General features: G+C 38.6%; 1 protein-coding gene across 1 annotated transcript in view; it reads left to right on the top strand.

The window, feature by feature from the left end:
• FRMD3 (FERM domain containing 3) overlaps nucleotides 1–18,632 on the top strand; it is a 152,874-nt gene that overhangs the window by 43,905 nt on the left and 90,337 nt on the right. The window lies entirely within an intron of this gene.

Here is an 18,632-nt window from a genome sequence, read left to right on the forward strand (position 1 = left end):
AAAGCCTGGCATTTCCTGGGAAGAACAATTAAAGACCATAAAGATCATACAAAACAGAGATCAGTTGTGTTACTCAGTTTCTGAGGAAATTTCAGTGAAAATGTCAAGCCCTGCTACTTTTAAAATATTTAAAATTTATGCAACTTATTGGTCATCTTACTTTTGAACTAATGAGCATAAAAGCAGAGCTAATTAATTAGCTTTTTCATCCTCAGAAATAAAACTTTAAACTTAATCATAATTAAAGAAATTAATACACAGATGTCTTTGCTTTATGTGAAGGGAGAGCAAAGAGCTTAGACCACAACTTTCTGCTTCATTGCATAATTAATTCTTATATAGAAATCCATTTGCCTTGAAGATGCCATTGTTCTGCTAGTGCAAGTTCCTACCTTCCATTGAACAATGCTTTTCATGTAATTTCCCATGACTGTACCAACTGATAATTGGGGACAAATCTAGTCTTCCTGTCTTTCCTTTGGGAACACAGTGACCTTTTCAAAGGCTCCTGTTGCAAGTAGGTTGAAGGAATCCAGCCATCCCAATATTTCATTCTTAGTAGTTCTCCTGTGTATTTCAGGATCCCATGAATGCTGCACCTTGAGTCCTGCAGTGCAACAGTCCCTGTAGCCACTGGTAAAAAGCTGTGTATATTTGCACTCTTTCAAGTTGATGCCTCTGGGCTATTCCTGAGTCTTATGAATGTTGCCAGTGTTTCTGGTTTTCCCTGCTCTGCACTGAGGACATGCAAGTAGACAGGGTAATTTGGAAGAAGTATGCACACATTGCGACTGTATGTTTTCCACTGCAAACCTGTGGCTGGTTCTCCTTATGTTTTTTTCCTGAGAACATGATATGCATTGGAACAGGCTCCCCAGGGAAATGGTCATGGCACCAAGCCTGATGGCTTGTTGAAGAAGCATTTGGATAATGCTGTCAGACATATGGATTGATTTTTGGTGGTCCTGTGTGGAGACAGGAGTTGGACTTGATGTTCCTTGTGGTTCCCTTCCAACTCAGGATATTCCATGATTCAGTGATTCTGTATATACATGTGATATTGCCATGGTACATGCACGTATTTCAGACCATCAGAAATTTGCATGATGTGCAGTGCTGCATTTTGCTACGTTAACACACTGAAAACAAAAATATTTAATTTGAGAGTAAAGAATGTAGGTAGGCATGTCAATGCAAAGGCAAACACAACAAAGGGTGACCCTTGCTCATGTTGTATATACCTTGAATTTTATTGAGACCAAGACAAGGGAGCCTAAGCACTGAAATCTTTATTCCACGTTAGGAGTTGAGTGCAAGCTTCAGCTCCATAAATTAGCACGAAGAGGTCCTTTTGTGATGTGCATATAACAACTTGCATTGTAGGCTGTGACACTGACCTGAAACTGCAAAATGCTGCATAGTGTGTTTGCTTCTTTTTACTTTTTTTCTCCATCTTAGATGTGAACTTGTTCAGCCTCCATAAAATGTGAAGTTCGGGGGGTCTTTGACCCTTTGCAGATTTAAGCTCTGAACTTTTAAAAATAAAACTAGTCAGATTTGAAGAGTTGGGTCTGTGATGCATAATAAATAACTTAAAAACATTGTCTTTTCCAGGAAGGATCCCCTAAAAACAGCCTTTGAACTAATTTAAAAAATGCAATTCAAAACATATTGAACTGAATTTACTCAATTAGAATAGCCTAACAAGCCTTCTAAAAATCTTCTTATGCATGTGTTCTTGAAAGCAAGGAAGAATTCGTCATGGTCGCCTGAAAGTCTGGGTTGCTGGCCTAGAACCACTGAAGTTTATTTTATGTTTATTATAAGTTGGTTATGGTACCACTCTTACTGTTAAGTGTTTTAGGTGTGGGACATCCTAAAGTAAGTTAATATTGAATGTTTGAAGGTTGTCCGTGCTTTCCCCTATCTCGGATGGTAAAGCTGGTGTAGAGCTAGCCTCAGCAATGTCTGTCAAGACCAAGTTATGTCCACTGATGTATGCATCCTTAGGTGCCCTTGTAATCTTTCCCTCCTCTGATATCAGATGGCTCTGCTTTGATGTACCCTGTACAACAGCATCCTGGCAGTAGAGTCATCTCCCTGCACTGGGCTGATACCCAAATGACTGGCTGGGGGATTAAAGTGTTGTCCATATTTCCTTTGTGTGATCTTCAGGATATGTTGGACCATGACTAATGGTCAGAATAAGACCTTGAATTTGCTTTGATCTTCTCTGAGAAGCCAGTATATATGTAGGGAAGTTTGCAGTTTGCCTTTTTATTTCCTTTTTGGTGCTTTGGGATGGTGTGGGGAGAAGATCTTAGACTTTTTCTTAGCTTAGGACCCATGCAGCAAGGAGCTGATGTACTTCCATAGTTACATTTCTGAGGGGAGACGTGCTCTAACATTCAGTGCTGCTGCTCTTGACATTTTTTTTTTTTAATCAGAGTAATACAAATATGCAACTTAGATGTTTTCCATCAGTGCACTAGGCAACCTTGCAATGTTCTTGTCAGTAGATAAACTTTTTCGCACATCCCTAATACATCTTCTGTCTGGAAGAGTTAGGTTATATATTGTTCTTTATGTGGCCAGGAGACAATCATTCCCATATTACAGTGAAAAATTAATAAGAATTTATTCCCTGATTCTTTGCACAGGGACTGATTCATTGTTCAGGATAGTCTGGAGCAAGACTATCTTCTTAATGGAAATGCTGGTGTTAGCACACCAGAAGATGAAATGGATTGATGATTAAATTATCAAGTGTCATAATGTCACTAAGCACCCACTATTTTAGTATTTTTGTTGCTGTATTTTAGGGTGTTCAGTGCTAGTAGAACAAAGCAGAGAAGGACATGGAAGTTTGTTGTTCCTTGCTATACTGAAATATGAGGCAGTGGAATACAGCTTTTTTTTTTTTTTTTTTTGTGCACATGAAGATTGATAGGAAAGAAAGTGGGAAGGCAAAAAGCTGTCAAAATGTAATTCATTAAATCTATGCAATTTGTTACTAAAATTTTTTATTACTGAGCACTAAAATTTATGAAAAGGAAAAACTACCTGATGTTTATCGCAGATTATAAGAGTAGAGACAATTTATGCACTTGTTGTAGCATTTAGACAGGAGATATTTTTCTGCATTGTCTTGGTTCTGCAGTTGAAAAGCAATGTCAATATTCTTAGCAAATCAGTTTTTCAGGTGTTTGTATTTTATTGTTTGAACACATTAAGCCATCTCAACAAAATTTGGCACTCTCATTCCCAATTCAGATATAATGCTGAAACGTATTTTTCATTTTTTTTTTAATTTAAAAATTTAAATCTCTGATGCAAACACCCTTTAAATGTTTGCTTTTTCACAGTCTAGATATGAAAGTATTGCATTAGGAAAGAAGAATCTTTGTTCTTGACATGGATTAATATCTCTGTGTGGAGAAAAAAAAGCCCTGAACGGAGTCTAATTTATGTAGTCCTGACAGGATTCTGTTGAAGGCTGATTGTTCACTGATATTGTTTTGGTTGAACTAGTACATTTACTGCAAGTCATGCAACATATTTGCTATTCTTTTCCAGTACTTCCAATAGCAAGTAAATGGAAATCAACCCCAGAATTGCAAGGCTGGCTTATATATAAAAACAAATTGTATTTACACAGTGCAGTTTGCTTCCTTATTTGCTTTCTGGTGTGTTGAGGAGGATGGGTTTTCCTTAGCTTGGGGCTCATATTTTGCTTGTTACTTTTTTACAGTTTAACCAGAGATTCTTGTCTAATTGTATGGCAGCTGAAGCCTTCAGGAGTGGATCGAGTATCACAACAATTTTAATGCAATAATGGGAGCTGTCAACATCAGTCTGCTAGCATCAACCTTTACAGTAGGTGATGTGCAACAGGAGACAGATGTTGCTGTGGAGAAAGGTAGGATGGTTCCTACCTCGTGCAGTTGAGAGGTTGTGGTTTGCTCCTGTTGTAACCCTTGTTTTGGAGTATCAGTGATTTGTCTATTGGTGATTAGAGAAGGAAACTGAAAACGGTATGTGAGTTGTTAAACTAATGTGTCTTGATGTGTTCTGTGTAGTTATCTGATAATTTCACAAGTGGCAGAAGCTCTGTGTTGTAGCCTTCTGTTAATTTTGAAGCTTTCCAAAAGAAACCATAGGTCGGAGTAGCAGGTGAGGGTGGGTGAAGAAAACTGGGAAATGTTCTAATTTAAAACAGCAGAAGTCTAAAACGGCCACATGGAGCACAGTGGGTGGAATTTCCACATGCTGTAATCAGAATCTGTTTTCTAAGTTTGTTTCCTTAGCAGAGATTTTATTTTATTTTATTTTATTTTATTTTATTTTATTTTATTTTATTTTATTTTATTTTATTTTATTTTATTTTATTTTATTATTTTATTTTTTGAGGGGGAGAACTTGACAAATATGAAATTCAGCCTGTGTTCTACTCATGTGTCTTAGGATTTCCCTTATTTCTGCTAGCAGAGAGGAGAAACACGTTTTCCCCCTTGATGGGGTAGCATTAGAAAGGCTCTGTGGCACAGTGAGGAGGGGACTACAGACATTGCACAGCCAGGGCTGACATCTGCTCCCCTGTGATTTTGGTGTGGGGGCACGCACCATAATTTCCTCCCAGGCTGCCTGCCTGCCTTCTGTTTCACTAATCTGTCATTAACTTTTTGGAAATGGGAGCTTGAGTGCAATGGCAAGTGTTGCTCCTTGAGGTCCATGGCATATGTGCAGTTGACAGAAGCCAGTACAGAGGAGTTTTTGGGGTATGGGAAATTCCTCAAAACGTACACGGAGAAAAACTGCACTGAGCAAGGAGCTGAAAACTAACTGGATTCAGCAGAGCTGTTCTCTTGTCAAATAACAGCTTTGCCCTGCATTTATAAGAAACTTCAAGTCTGTAGCTCTCACCTAAAATTAAGTATACAACAAATTAACTGCTTTCAGCATAAATTAGGCAGCTGAACTAATTATCATGTGGGATTCTCCTTGGATGCTTGTTGTTCTGTTCATAATTTTTTGAGAAAGGATATCTAAACTTTATAGCTGTTTAAAATATTAGAAACTGTTGGGATGGTGAAGTTTTGCATCATTTTAAAGGATGATGCTGAAAAACAAGGTAGATGTTGCTTGGTTGGTCTGGAAAAAGTTTCACCCATTATGGTGCTTCAAGTTGGCTGCTCATTTTAGGGATCCAGTAAGATAAGGATGAGACTCTATTCGTAACCTCTTAGCAAAAGTTGTGCTTAAAACTTTGGAATGGGTTCAGGTTCATGAGAAACTGGACATTATTAAATATGACAGCATATATTTTTTAAAATAACTGTTTTTGAATGCTGTCAAGTAGATCCTGGTCTGTCATTAAAAAACGTTTGATGAAAGGAGATTGTTCTAGGTAGCTCTTTTATTTTAGTATTTTTATTTAAATAAAAATGTTTGTAGGCAATTATGGTACTCCTTGATGCTGTGCAGTTTAATTGAAGCACGATTTTTCCAAGTTTTTTTTTTTTTTGACTTATAATACAGTAGAATAAACCAGCAACAGAATTTCCATCTCTCTCTCTTTTTTTTTTTTTTTTTAAAGCTGTAAATTACAACTGACTGCCTCAGCTGAAGACATACTGCAGAAAAATGTAATTATTGAGCCTGACCAAAGATAAAGCTGGCTAGTATAGGACATAAAATAAACAAAATCGTGTTTACCAAATTTTACAGACAGCCCAACGATCTAATTGCCTTCTCTAATTTTAGAATCCTTTAATCTTTTTCACTGACATCTTTCTTATATATTTATATAAAAAGGTGTGTCTGTGCATGCCTGCATAGGTACAGATGCATAAAAAGTATGGTGTATATCTGTGTGAGAGGTGTCAAAGATGCATTATAAGCCAGGCAAGGAAGTGCATTTTATCACCTGAATACCAGATGACGTTCAGCATTTTTGATCTGTGAGGTATTGCTATTCTAGGATCTTAAAATTAATATTTCAAGACTATCATCTGTTGCAGTCCAAGACAACTACAGATGAGTCTGTGTGGCAGTGACTTAGTGGGGTCACTGTATAAACAGGTAGTCAGTCATATGTAGAAATAAATATCGGCAGATAATTACAGTAACACCTTTCAGCCACACAGTGAAGCTGTGCACTTCCCTTCATTTATTTCTGATGGCTGTGCACTGCTAACCTCTTATGCCTGCTTTCATGCCATGCCTGTAGCTCATTGCAGATGCTTGGAGCTTGGTAGATGAAGTTCATTCAGTTTTAGTTTTCCACTTCCTATTGAGAGAAAGTTGAGTGAAGACAAAGCTGCAGAGCACCCTGGCCACTGGGAGTCCTGATGTGCTCTTCTCACCCATGTGGGAAGTGGCTGGACACAGTCTGCTGCGTGCCAAACAGGACAACGGGCAGGACTGGAAAGGTTAGAGAAGATCGGGTGCGGGAGTCAGGGCAGCCTGAGAGAAGCATCTGGGCAATGCTGACAGACATGGTTTAATTTTTTGGTACTCCTATGTAGAGCCCGGGGTTGGACTTGATCCTTGTGGCTCCCTTCCAGTTTGGGATGCTCTGTGAGAGTGGGCGTCGGTGCTCTGCTCAGGCTTGATCTCCTGGTGAAAGGGGACCCTCTGCCTTGTCCAGCATATTTGGTGTCGTCTGGGAGTCCAGGGTCTGGAATACTGTTGTGCTTAACTGTAGTGCTTTCCCAGCTGATTTGGGAATCCAGCCCTTTCTCTTGGGCTGAACATGTGCCTGTGGATGGGTTTGGGTTATTGACAGAAATGCCCGTGGTGCTGGGGTCTTCCCCTGCCTCTCTGCCCACCTGCTGCTCATGCGTTTACGTAGGACCCACAATCAAGTGTTGTTGCTGCATCCCAGAGGAAGCGTGCAAGGTTACTGAAAGGCTCGCTTGCTCTCTTGCCCATTTCTGTGCTGGGCTGTTTCTTGTTTTATTTCCTGAAAGTCCTTTTTTCTTTGCTGTGTCAGGCAGAAAGAGAAATCCAAAATGTTGCCTTGTGCTGTAAGACAAAACTACTTTTCTATCTTTGGTGTCATCTGCTCATTTATGTATCTTCTTCTTCAATTTTGAAAGAGAAAATCATTATAAAATAATTGCATGCTGAGGTTTTACAGTCAGTTTTGGTGCAGCAGGTATGAAGCTGTCAGAGCTCTGCTTGTTATAATCTGCGTATCAGCACTGTGCTGGCTTTTTTTTAAGAGTTTTTTTTTTTTTTTTTCCATAAGCCCATATCAGCCATAGATGATCTGGGTGAAGATAAGGGAGAACGTAGCCTTAATTTCCTCCCAAATTACAGGATGTTCAGTGCAGATGTTTTAAAACTTTTAGGGGAGAAAAAGAAGCCTTTTGTAACATTGTACCTGGGGATGATATTCGAAACTATTCACTCCTTCACCAAGTTACTCAGTTTTCTTCCTGACTTCTACTGTGGCTCTGCTTTAACTCTGAATGTGACAGAAATGTAAAGAGAGGCCTTTCTAGTGCAACAGGTGTCCTAGGAACAGCTGTACAATACATTTACAGATGTTACTGTTTTTTGCTAGAATTTTTGACTGGCCTTCTCCCTATGCCACTTTTTTTTTCTTTTTTCTTTTTTCCCAAAAGTCTGCTTTGGTGCTTAAGTACCTCTAAACAAGTTCCCATTTAGGAGTTTTGACTTACCTGAGGAGACTTGCTTGGGAGAATTATGCACTGCTTCATTGCCTACAGAACATAGTTTTCACTATGTGTCTTCCTTATCCAACAATTAAATGAATACAGGTGTTCCTGTTCAGTAACTTCCTCTGGTCTTTTCTTATTTTAATGAGTTATCTTCTACATGTGTTCAGTTGTAATAGGGAAGAGGGACAATTAAGGGAAACTAGTTAGTGTTTATAAAGATCCTTTGCATATATGCCATAACTGAATGTCTTTAAAATGCTTTTGTTAAATGTCATTTGCTGTGGAGTATGTCAAACAACTCTGTGTTAGTTTTGTTTAGATGTATATTCTGAGGTTTGGTGTAGAGCTAAAATGTTGTAAGACAGCAAAATGTATTGTGAATTGCTATCCATGGTGTTTTTGTGAGATCATGGCTTGAATTGGGAAAAGCGTAGCTGTGCTATGAGATGTCATTTGATATGTAATTCAGGGCTTTGCTTTCCTTTTTCTAGGTGTAAGAAATGTTTGCAGTATCATAGGATTTATTTCAGATGAATCAAGAGTAACTACTATGGAGAACCAATCAAGTGTCAAGAGTTCCTGATTCAGACAAAAAATATGCATTTTAATAGTGTATATGTAGTAGGTATCAAAGACGTAGAAAATAGAGCAATTACTGAAACAGCAAAAAGAAAGGTCAGTTTGTGTTTCATCTTTCTATTACTCTGCTGAGTTAATGGAAACAGTGAGTCTGGGCAAAGGACAAAAAATGAAGATGAATCTGACTGAGTAAGGGAGAAGAGTGAAATCTAGTAAGAGGAACAATTCATTTGCTATGGGACCTGTAAAATGTATTGCTTTATTATCTTCTTTCTGCAGCTGCAGTTAATGGAACAAGCCTGTAGAATCCTTTGCTTGGATTTCTGCCACCTATTATTTAAGATGTTTGTCTCGCGTCTTTTGTAGTGATATTTAAAATAAATTAAGAAGTAAGTTCTGTTTTAAATCTGGTTTATATCTAATCGTTCTTCAAAGAATCACAAAATATTTACCATAACTGTAATATCATGGGGTGATGATTAGAAATGGAAGGGGGATTTGTTCTGACTGTGCTATCAAATAGAGGTATTATTTTAGATAGCGCTAATGAGGCGGTTCATGTGGCTTTCAAGGACTGAATGACCTCCATAAAAAGAGAAAGAAAGAAAAAAATCAATCCAAATCCCCCTACTACAAAAAAACTGCGAGCTGAGAACATTTTTTTTGGCACAGAGACAGAACCTTATATGGCACAGAGAATGAGTTCCTCCTCTGATGCCAACAGCTGACTTTTATTAAACACATTGGGGTGCATTGGTATAGGCACTTTATCCAAGGAACGCTTCTGGAATACTTCTATTCTCCATAGTTTTTAATCTAACATAAATTTGCTTTTCTGAAAACTGGATGTCTAACCTTCCAAATTTCATGGTTGTTTTCCTTCTCAACAGGACTTTAACATCTGGCATTTACAAGGATGCAGGGGACAGGAGGGGGAAGTATTGACGAAAAAGTTCATTTTGTATTATTATTTCTGATAGGAAAATAAGTTCATATATGTGTGTGTCTATAAAGCACTAGTTAAGCAGTTTGGAGATACATATATATATATAAACTTTTTTTTTTTGGTGGTAAAAAATTTCTTTCAGTTCACTCCATGCCTAAAGAGTATAACCAGATAAAACACTTTAGCAAGTAGGAAATGACTCAGTGTGCTCCTTAAAGTTATGAAATTTCTGCAGTCAAAACACATGGGAAAAGTGAGAGAGCATAGTGTAATACTGATAAAGACCAAATAGTTTTCTCATAAAAGGAATTATTTGCCATGGACAGGTGAGCCAGATGAGTATTTGAAAGGTAAAGTGTGTTGATGAATACTAAATTACTAAGAGGTGGGAGGGATTTTTGTGTGTCCCCACCCTCTTCTAATCTATAATAATCTTTTTGGATATCCTCTGAAGGTATTGTGATGGGTATCCTCTGAAGCATTATGATATGATTATATGGTATGACTATCAGACAATTCAAGTGCATGGCATGGTGAGGCTTCCTCAGCTACCCAAAAGTTTTCACCTAGGCCTTTATCACATTAGATTAGTGTATGAACTGTACTTTCAGCTGGTTCACCGGGAGCTGTTGAGTTCATCACCGTGGCTGAGGGCCTTGCCTGTCAGGAGACGTTATCTCTGATTTGCAGCACTTGTAGAGATACAGTGTGCTTCTCAGTTGATATTCCCAGACCACTGCCTACACAGCTGAGCTTGTGATTCTGGAGTAATCCACATAATGGTGGGTTGGACTCCCATAATATCTAGTCATATATTCTGCTTTTTTGTAAGCTTTTAGCCTCACACATCACTCTGATAGCCTTTCAAATGGGCATTAATCCAGCACTTTTCCTGTCTCTGCCTCCAGGGATTATCTTCCATTTCTTTCTCCTTCCTTTTCACCCTGTGCATGCACAAGCAGTGTTGCGATTCCCCAAGGAGAGGGATGTGGGGGGGTAACCCCAGCTCTGGGGAGATGTGTGGAGGTGCCATTACCAGGGGCTTCAGCTGCCCTGTGGCAACAGCAGCTGCATAGCTCTGTTTATCTGTTTATCCAGCTTGCCCTTCTCTGGTGTGGTCCTGCTTTTCCGTTTAATGTGGAAACAGCAGTGTGGCTGCTCCTGCGTGGCCCTCACCATGGCTTGGGTTCAGTGTGTTCAGCTGAGCTCTGGAAAGCAACAGGGTGCTCTTGTCCCTCACCAGTTTGAATATTTTTCACGCACTGAAAAGATTCAGAACTGCCTGGAGTCCAGAGAAGTGTTTCTGACCATCAACCTGTACCTGGTGACATCAGGAATCTTTTGTCTAAAACCTGATCTGGCTTTTAGGTTGCTCTGTAGATAATGGCTGAGACCTCCTTCTTGGGATCTGTCATTTGGTTTGCTGCATGAGGTGCGATGGTGCCTGCTAGCTGCATCTTCCAAGTTAGTTTTGATTTTCAGGATACAAGAAAGAAGGCAGCGTTAGCTTTGTCAAACAATACTGGGAATTGTGTAAAATGATCGGAAGTTTTGCTGACAGAAGCACTCAGTTCCTTTTAAGAAATCAATAGTGCCTCAGTTGGCATCACGAATCCTGCACTAATGGAAGCTGTTACCAGAAGTGAGCAGCTAATGCTGCAAGCCTTCTGTGAGGCCATCGCTTCAGGGACATAAAACCTAAATGGCCAAGTATTGCCCATGTGCAGAGGGACAGAAAACAATGATGAGTGCTCTAAATGAGTACCGCATTTGTGGTTTCTTTAGTGCCTGCCTGCCTGACTGGTGGCAACTTTAGAGAACCGCAGTACGTGAACTATAAATATTTCTTTTTATCATTTATAATATAGTCATGGATCAGAGTAATTTACTTGCATAATAGCAGTAAGGTCGAGAGCTGATTGTGTGAAAGTACATTCTCTCTCTTGTTATCTGTTTTCACTCTTGCCATCCAGATTTTACTGCATAGTAGAATACAATTTCCATTTTACATATGATTTTTGTACTTATGATAGTTTCCCTTGCATGGACTGGCATAGTGGAATTTTTCTATGGTGTTATTGTTTCTTTTTCTCTTTCATCCTTTATTATTTGACCAGTATCATCCTACAATAACCTCTAATTCAACAGAGGGCAAAAATACACTGTTGTGTGGATGAAGAATACATAACCTCATATAATGTCCTTCATTTCCCAACTGAGATAGCATGCAAGAGGAGCCGTCTTCAACAAATTTGTTTGTGACCTCACTACATGAGATACCTGTGGGTAAATTTTCAGTGCTGCGTGCATTTAGCTATGCAGTTTCATTTAAGATTAATAGAGCTTCCACAGCTGCACTCACACATATAGCCTTGTCATTGCTCTCCACTTTTTCCTTCTCAGCATAGACACTTTTCTCCTTTTTTCCTTGCTTTCTCCCTTATCCTTGAATGGTGTTTGTCTATTTGTTGCCTAAATGAAAGAGTGGGAAGATAGATAGACAGATTTAATTTAGGTCTATTAATTAATTTATAGCACTTGGGGCTAAACTGATAATTAATTAAGAGCTCAGAAATCTGACTTTAAAGACTGCTATCTTTGTAAAAATGATGTTCTTCAAAACTCATTTCAGCTTAGCAAATGAGTTTGAAAATGGAGAAGTACCCTTTATGAGTGAAAAATTGTCATGTCACCTCTGTTAATTTCTGGCATATCTGCTAGCATAAATCCACTGGGCATTTTGGCAGGGGGTGGGAAGCTGTAGTGTAGGTGTGGGATTTGTTGTTTTGTGTATGTGCTTCCTCCTTCCCCCCCTCCAAATAGCTCCTGAAATTTATCTCTTGAAATACTGCACTTTGGAGTAATCTCACTATGGTTTCTCTTAAGTTCATAGCTTCTGTTATCACTGGGGAGAAATACAACTTTACTACAGAAATCTGGGAAAGGCAAAGCCTGCAGTTCAAATGCTTTTGCAGCTTAATTTTTTTCACTTTTTTTCTTCTTAACTGAAAAAAAAAAAAAGTTTCTTTAGAATAACAAATTCTAGTTTGCAGGCTTGTTTGAGACTTATTTCCTGGGTGAACAGCTTATATCACGGAACCAGATGTAGAAGAGAGCAGCTGAAGTCAGAGCCTTAGGCTAAGTGCTTCCTCTGTGCTTATGCAATTTGTAAATAATGCTCAGCTTCTCATATGGGATGGGTGCTCTTTTACAGTGTAACTGTGATAATGGTGGTTTGTCTCTGACTTGAGGTGTTCTTGTGGACAAAGGTTATCGCTGGTGACTGCTGAATTCTGTATGAAATATAACTCTGATGCTTTCACTTGTTTATTCACATCCCTCCCTTTTCTCCCAAAAAAGCCTTTCCTGCGTCAAAGTGGGGTAAAATGAGATGAAAATTCAACTCTAAAGCTCTACTTCCTGTAGTTTTGAGTGAGTTGGTGCATCAGTGTGCATTTCTACAGCATGTTCTCCTGCAAAGGCCTCTGCTGAAGCCATGCTGTGAAAGCGTGGCAACTAAGGGAAGCATGTATTCTGGTTATGGGTTGTAGTGGGGGGCTTTTTAGGAGTGAAATGCACTTACCTACTCACTTCCTGAAGATGCAAGTATAGTCTTCCTGTAGTACGTCTTGATACCATAAGGCACGTTTCTGTTTTGTGCACTAGACATAGTAATGTTTAGTTGTCACTCTCCTCCTTAGAGGAGGATTTTCCAATACATCCCTCAGATCCTCACAAGTCCTGAGCATGTCTTGTCATGCAGCTTCATGTGACTGACATTTGTAATGGGGTGGTATTAGGGCTGGATTTCCAACAATGTAATAGAGTGCCCCTTTTTCTCTTCAGTTAAAGAAAAATAATGGAAGCTTTGCTATTGCGGGCATGTTTTTTGATTATTTCTCCTGGATTAGATGAGTGATGCAGTTCATTGGAAAGACCTGGGACGTACAGAAGTAAAACCTTTTTACAAAACCTAATTCCATAAATTTTTGTAGTTAAATGAGTAAACTTATGCATAAGTAAATGTGTTTACAGACACAGACTTAAAAAAAATTTTCATCCTCACCTACATTCTAGTGTTAGGAAATGTTTATACAAATTATGGTTGGGTAATTGAATAAACAGAATGAAATATATCATTTACAAGAGGTAAGTAATACAGGGTAGCGTATGGAAGAGTACTCTTGTAATTAAATAAATGCCAACTGCTTTGTTGCAGTGTTCTTTTTTTTAAAAATCTTTTTATTAGTACTAGCATTCCCCTCCCCCCCCGCCCCGTTTCAGTTTGTAGAAATACAATTATTCCCTCGTTGTAAAGAAAAGAAAATTCTGTTATGTATCCTTTGCTTCTAAAATGAAATCTGCCAGTTCCAAGTCAGGTTTTGATAAGAAAAGTTCATTTCTCCTCCCCAGCTTTAATTAAAAAATAAATACAGCTGGCCTTTATTACAGTTGACAAAGCTTTCCACTTAAATGTGTATAATAGATTTCCATTGTATTTGCAAGTACTTTAAAATATTGGAGGATACCAATTATTGGAAGGCAGGAGATCCTTTTGAAAGGTTATAGCATTTTACTTCAGGAATGAATCGGGAGTGGTTTTAATCTTTATATTTCAAAGGGATTATGTGATGTCCAGTTCTTGCTAAATGTCTGCAGTGGTGTGTTCCTATCGCTGCCTCAAAAGGTGGAGCAGTAAGGGCAAAGGTTTACCAGTGCTTCTTCCATCTCGTGAGTAGCTGCAGTGACGGGTAGTCCCAGTGACTCCATAAATCAAAGGAGCTGTGAGAAGTTTGCTCAGGTGCTGGGGGCTGTCAGTGTTAGGGTTGGCCGTTGCCATCTTGGAGCTGAGCCTGTTCCTCCTTGCTGCCTTCAGTTGTTGCAGGGTTGGGATTCTTCTCGTGATGCTGCTGTTTGGGCAGGACTTAAAAATTCAGTTTGAGTGCGTTGCAGAATTCAGGCACACCAAGGTACCTGCCTTCTCTGTGCCCTTGTCACTCCCTGTTCAGCTCCCAAGGGTTGATTTTAAACCAGACCTGGTACACTGGTTAGGTAGCATGTGGCCCTGTCCACCAGTGCTGCTGGGTGAGCTTATCACTGTGCCACTGGAGACAAATGCAAGCGTGGTGACAGCTGCCCCAAAACTGAAATTAATGGGGAATTGCACCCAGGTGTCATTTTACAGCTGCATTTCATTTCTGTGTAGGAGAGTAGCACCTAGTACTGAGTCACAGAATAATTACGAGTGAAATGGCAGGTGTGTGCCTGTTGGGAGTCGAGGTGTTTCTCTTGCAAAAAGCAGAGCAGGATTTTGCTGTGTCCAAACAGGAGTCAGAAATGAGAGAGGTGGCAGGTGAGGAAGCAGCTTAGTTGTGTAAATCTCTGCTGCTTTTTGTCAAGTGTGATGATGTACTAGTTCAGTTTTCAGTGGGCTCAACTAGTTGCTTTCTGAGTTATGTTTTTACCTTCTGGGAACTTATTTTTTCACTCTGTTTTTCTGAGCTGGTTAGGTTTCATTCAGTGGTGGTGTTATGGTTGTTCTTGAATTTAAGTATTTAGGATTTTTAGGTCCATAGAACTTAGAGAGCTTGGAAATACGTCACACACTAAAGAAAACAAGCATCAGAAAATCAAACATTATTCCTGTCTTGCCTGAGAGCCTGAATTTTCCAATATTTAAATCATAGAAATATTGGTTTAATTGTGGCTTTATTTTATTCTTAGGGTAGATTTACATTAGTCTTGCAAACACTTTGTTATATGATCAGCTTTACACAGAGTTAGTTGCTATTCACCCAAGGAAAGACACTTGTAGGATGGGGATTGAACCCCCGTGCACAAATAAATGCTATGCTTAGAACTATGTGCTGCTGCTTAGTGATGTCAGTGGCTTCCTGACTGATATAAGCGCAGCTGGCAGGGTTTCACTGGTTAGGTAACAGAAGTGATTGTTTAATCTGCTCATGACGCTTCCTTGTGACAACATGCAGATAAATAGACCCAGAACTCCACAGTGAAACAAATGCAAACAGAGAAGTCATTCCACTGAATGTAAGATTTCAAACTTCTATAAATGGTTTTCCTCTTACTTTCAGAATCGTGAAACAAGAACAAATGTTTTATGGTTTCATTTTACATCATCAGAGAAGGCTTGAATTGGCAGAACAAGGTACACTGTCCCCTGATTTTTTAACGTGCACAAAGAAACTAGGAATTAAAACAAGGAAACAAACAACAAAACAACAAAACTCGAAAGCAAGCCCAAGTTTGGAATATTACTCTTGTGTTAGATTAAAAGTGCCCAAGAGCCACTGAGACCTTTGGACTATTTTCTGCATAACATAGGAGTTACCAAGGAACTGGGTTACTCAGTCATGTATTTGCAGAGTCGCAGAAATGGAAACAGTAATAATAGTACCTGGCAGTGAATATGAAACATCTCTGCACTGTCTTTCTCAGTTCCTAGAGCTGAGGAGTAAAAAGCAGGCAGGATTGTCTTGTGAGTCCATTCATCGATGGAGGACTCTGTTTTGTTGGAGTGGAGAATGTCCCTTGTTTAAATTTCTGCCAGAGCTGCTAGTTTAATTTAATACGTACTTGTTCCCATAGAAAATAAAACTTTGATCCGGCTTAAAAAACAGATTTTAGCTGTTATCTGCAAGTATCTGCAGTCCCTGTTCAGGGATTCTGTCATTTATATTGTATGATATCCCTTGCATGTGTGTAGGGGTTTGTTGTGGCATTTTAGTGGTATTAAGGTCAGATACTCAAATGCAGCCTTACGAAGAACATATGTCTTGCTTGTGCCTACTTATCTAAACAAAAAAGATAGTTATTCTTCAAATTATTTATAGGAATCTCCTAAACCTTATTTTCCTGTGCATGTGTGGAAAGGATACATTATAGGACCTGAAGGCTTTTTGAAAAAACACTTTTCCTAGAGTATGGATCAGAGAAATCTGAAAGAAAGTATATCTCAGTTGAGATGACTAGATATTGTATTTCAATTAACAGACCTAGGGAAAAGTGGCTTAATTAACTTCTTATTCTGTTATGGAAAACAATGCACTGATTGCAATCCGTAATATTTTGGCTCTCTTGCTTCTACGTTTTGGTGATGGTTGTTTCTGCCTGGGTTGTTTGTCTCTACTTGAGAATATTTGATATTTTCTGGGTGAGATATGGTATAATTATCAGCCTCAAAGCTTTTAGAAGTCTGACTTGATTTTTGTTCTCAGATTCCTGTGGTCTGTTGCTGACATTTTTCAGTGGTATTTCAAATAATGGCTTTTTTATGATGTCATTTTTGTCTTGTTCTGACAAAGTTCTGAGATGTAGCATAAAAATATTTTTGGAAGCAAACTGCTTTATTGGTATAACACTTAAAAGAAAAAAAAAAACAAAAAAACAGGATCATATAATTGGAAAGTTATATAGCAACTGTGTGAAGTTCCAGGCAATATTTTATATTCATTATTCTGTGACCCAAATCCATTCTTGTGCTCTGTTGTGGATGACTGACAGTTCCTAATTTAATTTATCCATATTCTTTCACAAATTAGGATAAGCTTTGGATTTAATGTATTCTTTTGTACTATACTATGTAATAAGTATATCAAAGAGCACAGGAGACAGCAAAGATTGTAAGATGTTAAAGCTCAGGAGAATTTGTAGCATTGTTAGAGAAATCTAGAAAATGTTTATGGATGCTGTTTGCACTAAACTAAAAGAACAACCATTGCCCACCCGTCTTGACACACAGTTTTGAATTCAGACTTGAGGTGCTCTGTGCCACATTGAGTATTTGTTTTTTGTGTGTGAAATATGATCAGAATTTTTTCAAATACCAGATATTTTGAAAACAAAATAGTGGAGTAGTTAAAACAGTACTTCTAATGAGAGCACATTATGTATGTATCTATTTAACCACTTTTGTCAATTTAGAATCTTTTCTTATACCTCGTAATGAAAGGTGGATCTGGAAGCCTGACTGAATAGTGCTGTTAACTGAAGTGTATATTGACACAGGGTGGACATATTAACTAGTCCCTTTTATTTATCTGTGGAAGGTTTAAGAATTCCTAGAGCATGAATTTAGCTTGGAGGCTTTTGTTTGCTCTTTTTTGTTCGGTTGATTTCTATCATCTACCTTTCAAGCAAGAAAATTAGGGCAGCAATTCATTTAAGAAAGGGAGCTTTGTTATTAGACTGAAACACACAGTATGTGTCCTCTCCTTTTATCAGATTCCTCAAGAACTCAAATGTTGTTTTATGATTATTTATGTGGATGAAGCCAAGGACTTGTTAAATGAATGGATTGGAATGTGAACCTATAGGGCTGAGCAGATTTATTGACTGTTCTTCCAGTAATGCCCTTTACTACTGTCAGATGAAAATCTGATTAGTCCATTTTCCTCATTTACAGTGTTCTAAAAATTGAATTTATTTTATATGCTGTTGTCAATAAAATCTATTTTCATGTTCAACTGTACCCGAGTCACCTAAGAGCTTTTATTCTCCAGTATTATTTAGTTCATTGTATGTTTATCTTAAAAGCATGTGGAACTGAAATTTCATATGTGTTCACATTTTTTCCTACTGCCTATGTATTGAAATGTCACTGTGCAATTCTTGCCTTAATATTTTGATGCTCTTGCTTGTAGCACATTCATATAAGTTTGCAGAGACTTCTAAGATTTTAAGCTAGAAAATACTTCATTGAGATACAGACCTGAAGGAGATTTTTTATTTCTCTCAGACACAGGGAGAGCAGCAATCTTCTTTAAGCACTTTCCAGTCTTTGATAAAGGCTTTGCCTTTTAAGGAGAGTTTTCTCTATGCTGTCACTAGCATGCCCTTACCTGTTACTGCATACAGTATGAAAAGCCAGTGTTTCTGTTAATCATTCTTAACACCAAAGAAGTAATTTTTTTTTTTAAGTGTCTGGAAGCTGGAGAGAAACAATTAGAAAAGGAAATGAGTTGCTGCTATGTTGCAAAGGAGGAAGGTAGTCACGCAGGGTGCAAAGCAAGAGGTTGAATGAGCATGTACAGAAACAGACAAAATGGGTTAACATCTCTTGCCACTGGCTGTTTAAAAATAGGAAAACAAAGTGCAGAAATACCATGGTGCAGACAAGGCAGTGATATCCTCTGGGCAAGGTGTAGCATGTAGAAGAGTAAAGGATGCACAGTGAAAGGTAAATACACAGGAAGTAGAAGGGAGCAGAAGAATGGAGTGGTGCAAGAGGGGAGAAAAGCAGAGGCCCCACACTGAGGGAAAGACATCTGGTGAGAAATGAGTGGTTTTCTTGTGGCTGGAGGTGACCTCAGGAGGACAGAAGGTCCATGGGGCGAGGAGAGGGACAGTGCAGCAGCCACTGGTGCATGGGAAAGGCTGTGTGGCACTCTGGTGGTGGC

Source organism: Anser cygnoides, chromosome Z (assembly GCF_040182565.1).
Source record: "Anser cygnoides isolate HZ-2024a breed goose chromosome Z, Taihu_goose_T2T_genome, whole genome shotgun sequence".
Lineage (NCBI taxonomy): Eukaryota > Metazoa > Chordata > Aves > Anseriformes > Anatidae > Anser > Anser cygnoides.